At 38.0% G+C, this 13911-nt stretch overlaps 1 long non-coding RNA gene across 4 annotated transcripts in view; it reads right to left on the bottom strand.

The window, feature by feature from the left end:
• LOC309628247 overlaps positions 1–13911 on the bottom strand; it is a 212883-nt gene that overhangs the window by 161397 nt on the left and 37575 nt on the right. For 3 of the 4 annotated variants that reach the window (XR_014244290.1, XR_014244291.1, XR_014244292.1), the window contains exon 1: positions 1–13911. This exon is cut by the window's left edge. This is a non-coding gene — a long non-coding RNA (uncharacterized lncRNA). The other variant, XR_014244289.1, reaches the window with a different exon arrangement.

Raw genomic sequence — 13911 nt, 5'->3', positions numbered from 1 at the left:
TAGAGATGAAGAACATACAAGTGGTTGCAGGGTTTAGGGAGAGGGATGGTGAGGGAGGTGGCAGCGGCTATAATACGGTAGCAGGAGAGACCCTTGTGATGAACTATTTTGCATCTGACTGTGGTAGTGGCCATATGAACCTATATGTGACAAAATTGCAAGGAACGAAATTGAATGCATGTAAAACTGGTGAAATCCAAAGGAAGTCCATGGATTGTATCAACGTCAATCTCCTTGTTGTGATGTTGTACTATAGTTATGCGAAATGTTACCATGGGGGTGAATTAGGTGCAGGGTCTATTACATGTATTATTTCTTACAACTGCACACAGATCTACAAGTCTCAAAATAAAAAAAAAAATTAAGGAAACCTTAAAAAGGCAATAAAGTGCATATTCAGGATATTAGGTAACACTCCAAACAATATCAAACATGTGAATATTTCTGTAGCAAAGCGTGTGACTCTTCGCACCAAGTGAAATGCAGATTATAAATAGACTTCCGTCAGCTTGGGTCAGGTTTTATGACCACATGAGTTCAGGTTTAGTCAGGTATTGCTGCCAAATCGGCCATGAAAACACTTCAGTTTTTCAACTTTTTGGATTTGGAGCTACAGATAAAGAATTATAAATCCAAGTCCTACTCTGGTCACAAGGAGGAAGGCAAGGATGGGTACCACTGACTAATCTGTTTAATATCTCCCGTTTCCCTTCCTCATTTCATATTCTACAGAGAAGAATTGGGGCGACTGCAATTTTTAATATAATACTTCAATCACAGAAGGTTTGAGAAAAAGCTATTTTAGTGCATCCTTTTGAGAAGGCAGCCAGCAATTCCCAGAATTGAATATGACGGCCGGAGGCTATGATGGAAAGGCAAGATCAGCATAGAAGAGGGAGATGTTCCTGAGCCTGTCCCAGGGTTTCTCTTTAGCCCACTTTGCTGTTTGATTGGGAATAAATTTTTAAGACTTTAGAAGTTCCTAAATTCAAAAATAGTAAAAACATATATATAATCAATATGCATACATATAGAATTAACTAGTTGACATTATCTCTCACTTTGTATTATACATTTCTTTGTTCCTTCTCGCTAGAGTGGAAAAGAGAGATTTGACCCTATCTGAAATATTTGACCACATGCAGATGCTTCATACGTATGAAGCTTTTCAGCATTAAATAATGAGAGGTGTTCAAAATTTGCAGTGGAGTTCATTCCAGTTAAACTGGAACTCAAACAATATGGTAGGAACCTAATTCATTCACCTTTACCTGAGACTTCAGGTGTTACTCTTCTCTGTGCCAGTCTCCAGACTTCGGTCAAAATTATTCTGTGGAAATATAAAGGTAACTACAGTGCTCTCTTTGGGGGCCCCTGCTACTTACAGAATAGTGTCTGAACTCGCTTAGGATGAAAGCAGAAGCCCTTGATGACCTGGCCGCAGTGGATCACAGTCAAGAGCCCCATCTCTCTGTGCTGCTCATTCCAGGCTGTGCTTCTACCACATTAAGGACTTCTCGTTTCCTGAATAAGCCACACTTCCTCACGCTTATGCTTTTGCACGTTCCTCTCTTTTTTTAAAAAAATATTTTTTAATTGAAGTATAGTTAATTAACAATGTTGTGTTAGTTTCAAGTGTATAGCAAAGTGATTCAGTTATACATATATATGTATATACTATATATATATATATTCTTTTTCAGATTCTTTTCCATTACAGGTTATTGCAAGATATTGAGTATAGTTCCCTGTGCTATACAGTAGGTCCTTGTTGGTTATCTAAATATTTTATATATAATAGTGTGTGTATGTTAATCCCAAGCTCCTAATTTATCCCTCCCTCCACCCTTCCCTTTGGTAACCATAAGATTGTTTTCTATGTCTGTCTGTTTCTGTTTTGTAAATAAGTTCACTTGTATCATTTTTTTAGATTCCACAAATAAGTGATATCATATGATATTTGTCTCTCTCTGGAGGTTCCTCTCTGGAACACCATTCTTCCCATTCTTTATCTGGCCAACTTTGATTGTCTTGTAAGGTGACATTTTCTCCTGGAAGCCTCTGGAATCTGCCCTTTCCTCTCTATCCAAACTTGTCTGGATAAAGAGCCCAGGTGCACCTCTGTATCAAGCACTCATTATGCTACATTGGACCATTATGCACCTTAATGTGGGGAACAGAATACTTTTACTTTCCCAGAGCTTAGCCAAGTGCCTGACACTAACTATTCAATTAATCAAGCAAGCAATCAACAAAGAATAATTTTTGTTTGATGAATGGATAAACAAATTAGTAAAGGTACACATCACCAAAAAATATCATATAGCAAAAAATATATATATATATAGCTTGTTTAGCTTTAAGACTAGCAAGTTACTTAAGGTTTCTGTAACCCAGTCTCTTCAAGTATACGACGGGAATAACATGGCTCTCGACCATCAGTTAGATTAAATTTGTCAGTGCATATAAAACAATGAAAACTCAGCTGATCATGTAGGAAGCACTCAGCAAATATTAAAGTTATAAAGTGCAGGAGTACCTTGTGGAAAACTTTAAATATACTTTCTATTCTCTAAGCCAGGGAATGTGTGAAATGTTCTTAAACTATGACACATTAAAGAAACATTATTATTATAACTAAAGTATACAGATGCCAACATCAAATTTCTTACAAATTATCAAATGTCAAACTACACTGTGTTTTAATGTCAAGCATTATTTTTTTCTTATTCCACAAAACCTATAACCACATATAGTTTTGTTGGCCCTCAGGTAAGAAGAATATTCAGTTAATCATTGAGAGATTGGCTCTCTAGTAGTTGTATGATGGCTACTTCTTTTTAATATTTTATGACTTGTATTTGAAGAAAGTATGTTATTATTCATTCATTCACACATCATATTTTTTGAGCCAACGTCTAAGTGTCAGTCAATGTGCTAGACACTGAGGAAACACTGGTGAGCAAAATAATCACATTCCCTGTCCTCAGGGAACTTCCAATCTGAGAGGAACATGAATGTAATAGTCCTTCCTGGGTGAAGAGTGAGGTCTCACCTGAATAAGTATACAATAAAAGAATCAGGGAGAAATCAGAGCAGAAGAACCCATATTGCTAGGAATTGCATTCAGCTGTAAATAATAGAAACCAGACTACACTAGATTTGACATGTTAGGGTTTTATTCTTTCATGTAAATTGATGCCCAAAAGTAAGTAGTCCAGAGCTTGAAGAGTAGCCCCATCAGGTTCAGCAGGGACCCAGGCTCCATCTATCTTCCAGCTTTGCCATCATGACTTCCAGCCTCAAAGTCACAAGATGATTCCTGAAATACCAGCCATCACATCCACTTTCTAGCAAGAAAGACTGAAAGTGCAAAATGTGTGAAAATCCCCACCCAATGGCTACTTACTGGCCATCCCTGATAAGAAAGAAAGGGAAATGGATATTGAATAAACAGAAGTCTCTACCACAGCTCAAGAATTAAGGTCCAGATTATTCACTGGCCCTCAATAGGGGTCATGATTCTGTCAGTACAAATTAGATGGGAGCAAATCCTGTCTCTCAAAAGAGAAAGCAGAAAAAAAAAAAAGAGGAAGAGGAATGATGGTTTACGGTTGGCTCAAGTCATGAAAATTGGGGGGTTTTAGTGAAGAAAGGGCTTTTGATTCCTGTCTAGCAACAAAACAAAATTCACTATTAGACCTGCTTCTGGGGGTCAGGAAGTCACAGTGGTGATGGAAAGCCATGTAACAGAGGGATAAGCTTTGAGCTGAGAGAGAATAATCAAGATGCTTACAAAATTGTATCTGCCCTTCATGTGTAGAGAAAGGCTAACAAGGTTGCCAACTCTCTGTACTCTCACGCCCCTAGCCAGCCCTGCTAATTGCATAGCACGCACTCAGTAAGTATGTGTTCAATGAATTAGTCATGGCACACTTTCCCACTGAGGCTGGCGGTGCCCTCAGAGTCCCTCTTACACATGTCTCCAGGCAGCCACTACCAATGGATCAGAGATGTGATAAGAAGGGGAAATAATCTGCCATCCTCAAGCTGGAGTGAACCTGGGCTCAGCAACCTGGCTGTCCCTTGGGAACTCCAGTATTTATCTCAGTTCTTCCTTATTCCTTAGAAAATTCTTCTTAGGTGGAAAATATCAACAAGGCTAAGAGTAAATAAAGGAAGGGAATTTTTCCCTCTTGGCACAGAATACAAAGAAGGAGAGGGGGTAGTTAATGCCTCAGAACCAAGTATGGTAGAGGAAACAGGATTCCTTCAGTGAGAAAATCCCAAATGTAATGAAAACTTGAGGAACTATGAAAACATCTGCCTTCTCCCCATGCATTTTCCTCCTTGTAGAGTCTGTGTATGTGTTTATGTGTGTGTGTGTGTTTGTGTGTGTATTTTAAGAGAGATCAAAGTTTCTTTACAATCAGAAAACTCAGTTTGCCATTTATTCTAGATGGTCTGTTGAAAATGATTCTCTAAGAGATAAAAGAATAAAGTCACCCAAAACATCAGGAATACTAGAGAGAATATTCATTCAATTAACATTTATTAAGTACCTCATATATGCACAGTACAGCTGTGCGGTTGTTGTGATAAGCAAAACTATCATGGCCTTTGCCCAACAGAGAAATAAGGAAGAAGCCACTAAACAAATTACCATATTTATGATTATATAATTATAAACTGAATTAAGTACTCTGAAAGAGACACAGTTCTGTGAGATCCTAGAATAACAACAATAATAAAACTGATTTTATTTCAATAGGTCTTTCATTTGAATGTACATGTGTCCCAAGTCGGGAGGAAGAGATGTGAGATTCCAAATGTGGGAGTAGCATGCTCAAGGGCCCTGAGGCAAAAAGCAGTGTCGCAGCTCCCACAAACTGGAAGGCCCTTGTGGCTGGAGTGAGGACAAGAGGGCAAGTGGTTCAAAATGAGGCTGAGAAACAAGCAGAGGGCACCAGCAGGGGCTTGAAGGCCATGGAAAGATTTAAATTTTCATCTTAACTGCCATAGGAATCCATTAAATCATCTTAAGAAGTTAAGTGAAGTAATTATGGTTGTGCTGCCTGGGTACCTGTGTGGCTTGATTCTAAGAGGGCGCTATAGCATCAATGTGGTAAACTGGGGTTACTAAACATACTATACAAACAAACAAAGCAAATAAAGGGCAAAGATTTTTGTCAGATAAATTACTCTGCCAACGGCATGACTGATAGGTTTGATAAGGGCAAAATTGGACACTAGAGAGAGGAATTTGAACAATAGAAACAGAAACGTAGAGGATAGAATGCACACAAGATGCATTTAGGCAGTGAAATGCGGAGATTGTTGGAGGAAAGGATCTTGAGTGACTCCAGTTTTCTGGTCTGGATAAGTGGATAGATGTTACTACTTGCTGTGATCAGAAATACACCATTTTTACTTTCACCTGACTAGCTCTGCCATTTTGGCCAGGTTAATAATCCTCACAAAGCCTCAGTTTTCTTCATATGTAAAATGGGACTAATAATAGAAGCTACCTCATATTGTTGTTATGAGGTTTAGATAAGATAAATGTACATGTATATATATGTATAAATGAAATTATGTTATGTGTAAAATTAAGTAACAGTAAAAAAGCATCTGAGTTTTAGTAATGGTAATAATGAAAACACAAAGATAAGATCATAGAAACAGAAAATTACTATATATATATGTGGTATGTATATATGTATACATATATATATAACGAGAGAGAGAGTTAAGTAATTTGTCCTGAATCACACAATCAGAAAAAGAAAGGAAATTAGATGAATAGCAATTTGATGAATAATACTAATAATCACAGACATTCTGCAAAATCAGATACTAGTACTGACATTGCTGTGAGAATTAACTGTGTATCAGGAGGAAAAAAGCCTGGGACATAGTAAGTGCTAGTAAGGGCCTTGCTGTTGGTGGTGTTGATTCGAATAGCAGAGCTACTGTTCAGAGTAAACTCTGGTGCCATGGTTAAGGCACTGTGGTCACATCTATTCGCACACCTTAGAATATTACCTTCATGCTAGATAAATTCCAAATCTATGTTCGAGCCTCAACTTCTCTCCTAATTTATATTCCCACATCATAAGTACCTGACACTTCATTGCCATATCAAACCCAAGTAATCTAAAATCAAAATCACATTATTTTATTCCATTCCTTTCCCCATAAACACAGATATCTATTTGGCTAATGACAGAAATCATGGGGACACACTTCTTAGCAGTTGGAAGAGAGAAAAAAAAAGTGAAAAGTAGATAAATGGAAAAAAGACTGAGAAAAGAAAAGCAAATGTGAAGTAGAAGAGAGGAAAATGATGACTTCCTTGACAGAATCTAAAAATCATTGAATCAAACCAATGTTCTAACTTAGTAAGATTTAATGTGCTTTGCTATTTTTTACTGCGAAGAGTCAAACTCTCTCAATGGACTGATTGATCCACTCATTCATCCATTCAGTAAATATTTATTGACCAACCATTATGAGAATAGCCCTTGTAGGTATCATCAGAAAGCAGAAATTGTATGAGCCACAATCCTTACCCTCAAGTTGCTATTAGCTTCTCTAAGAAAAAAAGATAAGTCATCTAAGAAATCACCAAAGTTCAAACTACAGGGTGACACTCCCAGATTTTCTGATGGTACAAAGGTAAGTAGATATACTATTCAGCAACTTACATTTGGAGTTTCCCCTTGGAGAACTCTAAACAGATTGGTACCCAATAAATGTTTATTGAATGTGACAATGAATGAAGTATGGTGGTTCAGTCCTTCCACAAATTCTACTTCGTCCACTTCCTTTTATTCAGCGTGTGGACTGCATTTACATCTTGGCCCTATGAGACCATTTTTGAGTTCTGCAAGATAAATTACATCTATTAGGAAACAAAAACTTAAAATGATATCTTTATTTTAACTTCTCTCTCCTCGCTCTAACATCAATGGAACCTGTTTGAAGTTTGAGGTTATCACAACATCTTACATTCTTTGATGCATCTAATTAGACGCATTTCATACTTTTCCTGAGTTGGCAAAAAAATGTAACCTGAAGAGTAAGGCAAGAACCTTTGAGTGAAACCAGGCTTCTTTCAGATAATTTTGAATGATTTCATATCACCTAGTTCTTCTGACCCTGTTTAAAATTAAAACATGATATGATTTCAGTGTCTCTGTATCTTAACTTCCGAATCATTTTCAATCTTCGGAAAATTTTCTGGGTTTAAATACCACCAAATCAAATCCTGGCTCATACATTACAAAATCAATTAAGGCCTAGGGTGGGTTGAAAGTTAATGTGCATCACATTTCCCTAACCTACCAACTTGAATCAAAGTAAATGAAAAATGAAGTCTTTTTAAAAACTGGTAAAGCACCCGTGGTGAGCCATCCAGAATAATAATCGATGAACCCAGTTGTAAGAATTGTATGAAATTACTTGGTGCTTTAAGGACTGGGGGGCTGAGTTGATAGTATTTCACAACTTGTTGAATGAATGAAGAATCAATGAATAACTAAATTTTAACAAATAATTTACCTTACTGGATTAAGTATTTAAAATCCAGATTGTGTTTTTATTATAATTTACCTAGAAAAATAATACTTGTAATTCCTGCAAAGAAGAATGACTGTTCAAATGACTGGTTTTTTGCTACAATAATAAATATGAAGAACAAAAGAAGGCTCTTTCGTTCCCACCAAGATTCTAAAGGCGGATCTTAAAACAGAAGAAAAAAAAAAAAACTTTGTGCAAGAAAAGGCAACCTGCTTTTTTTTTTTTTTAATATTTATTTATTTATATAGGCTGCTCCGGGTCTTCGCTGCGGCACGCAGGATCTTCAGTGTGGCATGCGGGCTCTTAGTTGCGGCATGTGAACTCTTAACTTGCGTCATGCATACGCGATCTAGTTCCCCAACAAGTGATCGAACCCCGGGCCCCCTGAATAGGAAGCATGGAGTCCTACCCGCTGGACCCCCAGGGAAGTCCAAGGCAACCTGCTTTTAAAGGTTCAAATCATCTAATTCTATTCCTATTCCCTCCTTTTCCCCACCACACATATGCACAGTGTAGGAAATAGGTGTCATTTGCCTTTTTAATAGTCGGATTCTTAATAATGGACACACTGAAGAAATGACCACATGGTCTTCTCTATATTCAGTTAATTAAGAGAAAGTATTCTGCTGGTTTGCAATTTTGCAGAACAACCAACCAGCTGTTTGATTGCATTTTTCATTAGCAAACATTGAATCTGGAGTTGTAAAAACACATCTTGAGGCTACATTCAGTGAAGTAATTACCTAAGGCAAGATGGCTATTCAGAGGTGAAAAACAGTAACAAACCATGCTTAGAATTTGGATTTAACTCCTTAATTAATTTTTAATTAGAATTTAATAATTTCATACAGATGAAAAAAGACCTAAGGAAATAACTGCTAGCTAATTGCTCCTAAGGCCATATTTCCCGCAACAGAAAGATCCTCTCAGTAAATACCAAATGTCCAAAGTTGTGGGGTTTTTTTAAACTAGCACTTATCTTTCTACAGACTAATTACAAAGAATCCAGAGTTCACTGGCTCAGTGCAACCTCCTAAATGGAAGGCCTTATATGTTTCCTGGACCAGCATTAAGAAGCTCTACTGCCAAGATTGCTTGCTGCTTTTAAAAATGAAGAGTTCCATACTATCCTTGATCCCAGCTCCTAAGAAGGAAGAGTCACCTACTTCTGATCTGCCTTGCATTATAAGTACAAATTCTGACCTTCTGTAAACTGAATTTTCAAAAGTGACCTTCCCTAAACTGAATTTTCAAAAGTGGAATTGGGAAGACGGAAAGTCAAGCTGTGGACATTCTGTCAAAGGAGCTTCTAAACAAGCAAGACTTCAGAGTAAAGAGGAAGGCTTCTGTCTGGTGTTCTCCTTCACGTTCTAAATCTGAATATCTGAGGATTGTATATGCAAATTTTGCCTTTGACAGTTTTCTACCGAAGTTCCTAATTTTTCTTTCAAGTCACACCAGTGCTGGGTCATCCACTAATTAGAATAAATATTAACAACAACCAAAATGCCTGAGGTCTTCATTGATCATTCCAGTAGACTCCTTTTCAAGATAAATTACAAGTCCTGAGTCATATAGTGAGTTTGTTGGTGACATATCCAAAACCAGACCTGGGCTTCATTAAGTGATTCTGATCACCCCTCCCAGCTCTTTCAAAAAGCATAATTTTTCCTTGCCACTGTGCTGAAAGCATAAGAGCCACCAAAGGATTTAGCACTCCGTCTCCAGAATCCTTCCAGACCAATTCAGCTGGCTGGGCCCCTGAGCCTCGTTAACCTAGCTTTTTCCTTCCCTCACCTCCCAGTTTCCTAAGAATCCTCTCTCATCGGGGCCTTTGCATCCCTTCCAGGATGTGATTGTTCTCTTTTTCTCCGTCTGGCCCACCACCGCGCACACTGCAGCAGTGTGTCAGAGCCACACGCCCCCATCCCCCCAAGGTCCCAACAGGCCTCTGTTCCAGAAGTAGGAGGACCCTTCCAACACAGGACCCTTCCTCTGCGACCCCGACCTTGCCTTGCTCCTCTTGGCTTCCTGTTAAAATACTTGTAACTGAACAAAGCCAAATATGAGGCTTTAGTTTTGCCACACAGTTTCAACAAAAATACTGGACACATTTGATACTTTCATACCAGAAAATTCAAAGTATTAGCCATTGTGCTCAATGCTGGGCACCTCGACTCTGCAGACATCTTGCCTATAAAACAGGAGTCCTCTCCTTGCTTCCTGTGTTTGAATTAAATGCCAATGAGATAGTGATACAAGCCACAAAGGACTTTTAGAAACCAATATCACTGCATCAATAACACCATTGCTGAAGTGAGTGGGGGAAATTACACCAAAGCCAATAAAATAATAACTCAGATGGACCCTCATGCCTTTAAAGAGGAATGCCTTGGGGGAAAAAATAACACACACATATTCACACAAACAATCCAGGCTTAATTAAAGTTCATTTTCTGTCAGCATTGTGTCTCTAAAGTTTTCACTTCCAATAGAGCAGAATGACCTGAAGTGTTTTTTCTCATTTTCATGTAATTTCTCTCAGCTATTCTGTCGATAAGAAAACTGGGTTTTCAATCTGTTTACCCTCTCACAGCCTGACCAACTAAAGTCTAAAAAAACCCAGCGTGTTTTTACCACTCCCACCCCTACCACTTTCCTTCTCTGTGCAAGGAACCTCGCATTGGTTCTTGTCTAGCTAAATGTCCCTCTACATCCTACGTATCAACCTTTAAAACAATTCAGTCATTCTGTCCTCTAGGCATCCTAAGTTATCCACACTGTTCATTTCTAAGTGATTCCCCAGTACATCTTCTCTCTCATCTCACCCCTTCCCCAAACTAATAACTCAAGGTTATTACAAAAAATACACAAATGGTATTACCATATGTGACAGCCACTCTGAATGGCCCTGGAAAGAATAGCCATGTTCATCTATAGATACAGAACACAAAATCATAATGTGTAAGTTAAATAACCTTTGTTTAGTGACAGGGTAAATATTACTAATAACAATGCTTTAAGAACAATTGAAATGGCACTAAAATTTTCATCTATAAGGACTGCTATAAGTTACAATATGCTTTTTGTTTTAGTCAACTAAAATATCATCTATTATAGAGAATTCCCCAAAGAAAATACTAAAATTTTACAAAACAATGTGGTAAATAAGCAGCTACTATTTATTTAGCTCCTGCTTTATACAAAACCCAAGCAACATAAACATTATTTTTTCCCCTTACATTCATCCTATAAAACAGGTGTTACTGTCTGTGTTTTATAAGATTCAGATAGATTAAGAGGTGGCCAAAGGCCACAAGGCTAGGAAATGACAGAAGGGAGATGTGAACCTGGTTCTTTCACATGCTAAAGCTCAGGCTTTTCCAACTAAGCTCACCACTTCCAAAAGGTGTCTTGCATCTTCAAACAGAAGAAGAGGAAGTTTTAAAGGAGAAAGGACATTAGGATATCTACCTCTTCCTTATAAACAACATGAAATCCTACAGCAAAGTCCTGAAACCTTACAACTTTACAAATTCAAACATGATTTAACCTATGTGTTCATACTGCTTTAGTAATTTGCTGTGTAAAGATTTAGGGTGCATCTGTGCCAAACCCAAAACTTTGTGGTGCATGATTTACAAAAAAGTTATCCTACTTCAACTACAGTAGCGGTAAATGATCGATATAGAGCTCAAGCCATTTAGTCTAGTGCATGAACTCGGTGTGTCTCAGTTAAAGCCCAAGATGTTTCAGTTCTACAGCGTCCATTTTCTTGACTATATGTAGACATTTTTGGCTAAGAAAGATGTACATGTTTATCAAACCCTGAAGAAAAGCAATACTTGTTCTGGAAAATGTGTACAGGGGCATTTGTGGGGGATGGGCTGGATGGATGGAAGGAAAAGTCAGGCAATCAAAGTGTAAAGCGAATTAGTGCAGTGGAGTTGCCACTTTATGTATAACACTGATTTCTACGACTTAGACGAAAGAAAGTCCTCTCTGATAGACAAGTATCTGGCCTAACAGACCATGAAGAGGAGCTGAATTGTATCTCTGGGGACTCTATGCTTTTTGTTGACTTATCTTACACTCTCAGGAGCTCGACTACTGAATTTAAAAGACTAATTTTGTCTTCAGTCTCCAGGAGATCACTATAGGCACACTTTTTTTCTCCTTGCATTCTGACTTTGTATTTAGAAGTACAAATGTTACCACAGCCTTATAAAAATGTCCCATCCAGGGAAAATAAAAACCTGTTTATGCAACAGCTACCTCTGGATCCTGAAAAATAAAAGATTATTTGATACAAAAAGGACACTGAACATCTTTAGTAAGATTAGAGTTTCTCTCATGAAATTACTTACCATTTTCTTAACTGGCTGTATTCACCCTAGTATTTCAAGTCCTGTGTTTGAATGGTTTCCTGTTACCCTTCCGAGGGAATGCTCTAATAACAAGACCGTATGTGTGTCACTTTATATTTGGTGAGAGGATCGTTCTTGCTCTAATTATATTATAAAGGGGACAGCTTCATTAACCAAAGTGGCAGAAATAACAAAAGCATCTAATACTTATTCCACCTGGACATTTCACAAAGCTGAATGATTCTTTCCTATTCAAGAATGCCTCTCTAGTGCATTTATTAAAATGAGCTTTCAACAAAACCATTGACTAGAGAGAGAAGACAGCCTCAGCTGTGCTAAAACTTGATTTCCTCTGAGTACCAAATAGCTTCATAAATATTTCAGTACAGAGAGCAGGGGAAAGCATTTAGAAATTAGAAAGTATGGCAGTGTCTGCAGATTTAGGAAGAGCCACAAAGGATTCATGTCAACTCAGATTTATAGAGCGCCTACTGTATACTAGGCTATGGTCAATGCCAGTGATACCCAAACAAATAAGAATAGTTTAAACCTTCAAAGAGTCCATGGGGCTTCTGGGTGAAATAAACATTTAAATAAAACTTTAAAGATATGATGGCAGGTGTTCTGGTAGAAGCATGGAAAGCAGATTTAGATGTAAAAGGAGCTTCACCATCTCTCTTTTGAGCCTCTGCCATCTGTCCCTGTGCTAAGTGCTGTCATCCATGTTATCTCATTTAATCCTCACAACTAATGATGTGATGGGGTTTTATGAGGTGCTCTGACTTTATTCATTCAACAAGGATTTACTGAGTACTTACTTTGGGCCGAGCAGTATTCTATGTGCTGGATAAGCAGCGGACAAGACAAAAATCCCTACTTTCACGGAATTCCCATGGTCTTGGGAAGAAACAGAAAATAGGAAAATAACTAAATTTAAATAACATATTAAAAGGTGATAAGTTCTATGGAGAAAATTAAAATAAAATATGAAAAGGAGGGTGATGAGTACAATTATAAATGGAGTGGATATCAGGAGGCTTCACTGAGAAAAAGACATTTGAGCAAAACCCTGAAGGAAATGAGGCACCTAGCCACGGTGAGGAAGCAAAGAGGTGGCTATACTGCGAAAGGGAGGGGGAGAGTAAGGATGTGATTCGTACTCACAGCTGAAGAAAGGGCACTGCAGACAAAGACAGCCATAAGTGTAAATACTGTAAGGCAAAGCGTGCCACCCAGCAGACTTAGAGAAAGCAAGGAAGGGATGAAATGATGCCATTTCTGCAACATTGTGTGGTGTATATTCAAGGCGATACATGAAAAGATATTCACCGAGATAGCCATGGAAATTTATCTGAGTGGTAGAATATCAGTTATTCGCCTTCAAGTTTTTTGATTTGCGTGAATGGTTTCCAATGGAAGTCTATTGTTTTGTCACCAGAAAAAAAATGGTTTTCTTTTTCTTTTTGGAAAAAAAGTGAATTGGCATACATTCACTCTTGAATTTAGTGACTCAGAAGAGATGGCTAAATCCCTCTCTACCCACTTTTCCTATGTAATAAACATCCCAATTTCAGGGCTCATTAACAACTACTTTAGCAACAGCCATTTTCCCCAGACTCTTTGCCGGCTACCCATGGCCACATGGGTAGGGTTACCCTATGGACTGTAAATAAAAGGGGTATGGCTGATTCTAAAGAAGTGGCCTTCAAGGAAGGGGCATGATGGGCTTCTCCAGCTCTTCCTCCTGCTGTCGGCCTGGAATCAGACATAATCTTTGGTGCACAAACACTTCCTTGGAACGTTAAGGACAAGGGTCTTGTCCTAGGGATGTCACAGGCAACTTTGTAAACCACCCAACGAGCCCTTGGCTCCCACCTTCAGACTTCTTTCATAGCAAGAATAAAATTAGGAGTTTGGGATTAACATATACACACTACTATATATATAGTAGATAACCAAAAAG

The sequence above is a fragment of the Balaenoptera borealis genome, assembly GCF_965194805.1.
Source record: "Balaenoptera borealis genome assembly, chromosome: 4".
NCBI lineage: Eukaryota > Metazoa > Chordata > Mammalia > Artiodactyla > Balaenopteridae > Balaenoptera > Balaenoptera borealis.
This window is presented reverse-complemented; position numbering and strand designations above follow the sequence as displayed.